The sequence below is a fragment of the Lygodium microphyllum genome, chromosome 15 (assembly GCF_053477565.2).
Source record: "Lygodium microphyllum isolate KBCC chromosome 15, Lygodium_microphyllum_v1.1.10, whole genome shotgun sequence".
Lineage (NCBI taxonomy): Eukaryota > Viridiplantae > Streptophyta > Polypodiopsida > Schizaeales > Lygodiaceae > Lygodium > Lygodium microphyllum.
In genome coordinates, this window is record NC_141149.1 from 6,949,535 (window position 1) to 6,951,726 (window position 2,192).

The window sequence follows — 2,192 nt, forward strand, 5'->3', positions numbered from 1 at the left end:
CATTTCAGTCTGTGTGTGTGAGTGAGAGAGAGAGAGAGAGCCATCGCACGATTCGATCCGATCACATCATCGATGAGCCTACTGCTCTATTCAGGTATATGAATCCCTTCCCCTATCCCCCTAGATAGGATCTGGAGGTTTATGCTTGCTATGATTGATTAAATTGCAAGAATCGAGCAAAATCGACCTCTCGCTGTCATCGTCACGCCGCGTTCGGCCCGTCCGAGAGATCGCTTCTGGCCCGAGTCCCAGAATCGGCCCTCGGCCCTCTTTCGTTCAGCCCACTAGGCCCGAAACCCTAATCGGCCCGTCCGAGCCAACCTGTCTAAGCGACCTTGTCCGAGTCTGTGCCTCGGCCCGTCTGAGTATACCCTGTCTGAGTCACGAATTCGGCCCTTGGCCCATGTACCTCGACCCATCCGAGTGACCCACTCGGACCCTGCAATTTGAACCAGCTGGGCCGAGTGTAAATTTTTATCAAATTCTCAAAAATTTGACCTAACCCGGCTAGAGCTCAGCAGTGTAAACTGTCGAAAGTCCTTCTGATGCTCAGAACTTGATTATGGCATAAGGAATAGACGAAATCGTAGGGACCAGCCGCTTAGCAGCTTGAAGTAAGCAGCAATGAGACCCAGAGACCTAGATGCAAAGCGTTGAGCAGTTAAAACCTGATTGGCCAAAAACAAATGAGGCAACATATTAGAAAAACCCAGAACCTTGTCAAGGCGGCCAGAAAATTTGACCAACAAGCCTATCAGGCTTGAAACAAAGCGAGAGTGTGTAAGATGCTTCGAGATTTTTTGCTGCACTCACCTTGAATTTCCGCACTTGAATGCACTTAAGGAAATTGAAAGCCTGATTGAGCACAAGTGCACGAGAAGTGACACGCACACTGAGTGACCATAAATTGAGGATTGTATTCAATAACTGAAGGAACTCACTTAGATAAACCACTCAAGGAACCCACCAGTAGGAGAGGACCCAAGACATAGACAAACCATCAACCCAGGTGGTATCAATGACGTGGATTTGACAAATCTACTCAACCTGATCGACAGCTTGGTGGAGCATGACAACATGACTATGGCAGAAGGAGGCTCAGACCATAGGTCTAATGAGAAACTCAACTTGAACGTCTTTCTGGAGGCTATTCAACAGAGCTCGTCAACAGCTACAATGCAGGATGGCAGACGCTATCATTGCAGACCTAGAGAAAGAGAGAAAACTAGCCCACAAGGCTTTGCAAAGCATAGTCGAATACAATAGGGACTAACAAGCTAAGAGCCAAAGGCAAAGCACGGAGTTGCATGAGGTACGGCGAGTGCTGAACTTAGCAGGTAGAAACCGAACAGATCACGAGAGAGCCCTAGAAGGAGACTTGACATTGAGTAAGCTTCTCATGAAGCGATTGCTAGATAACACGGCAGCAGAGCAAAGTGCCACGACACTAGCGACATCGCTGCTCGCAGGATTAGGAGCGAACCAAGGCTCAAAGAGCCAATCTAAAATCCCTATTGTTACCAAGAAACTCGACAAATACCAACCCCATGACGATCCATACAGCTTTGTAGAGTAGTTCGAGCCCAGACCACTTGGTCCTTACGTGACCCATCCACCGAGCAATGCTCCAGTCCACTACGTGGAAGAACCAAATGAGGAAGAAACTTACATATGCCCTTACGTCTCACATGACGATGAGGGCAACGCTGTCCTCATGGATTATCACCCCGTTCCGGTGATGGCGTTAGGAAGAGGACGAGGTAGAGACCTAGGAGGGTAGATGCAGGATCCAATCACCTATTGGACTTGTGGTCACCTAGGTCATGTCTCATCACGCTGCCCTGAAAGGGAGCAGCAAAACAGAGACAAGGTTGACCAAAGGTGTGCTGAGTGTGGAATCACTCATCTCTTCGTCGATTTCCCAAAGTGAAAGCCATCTTCTAGCTCAGCCAATGTACCATCTATCCCATTGGGACTGTTTGGTGTCGAGAACCTCGATGGGGAGGCTACACTATCCCATTGCGGGTCATGACCCATGCCCAAACAAAGCAGGCCGGCATATCACTACCAGGACCTAGCAACCTTGATGCAGCTTTGATAGGGAAGAAAAGTTGTAGGCGGAAGAAGAAGAGGCCGGAAGCTAAAATCGCACTAAAAATGGAGAGTGCTACAACTCTGCCTGCTGGAAAGGT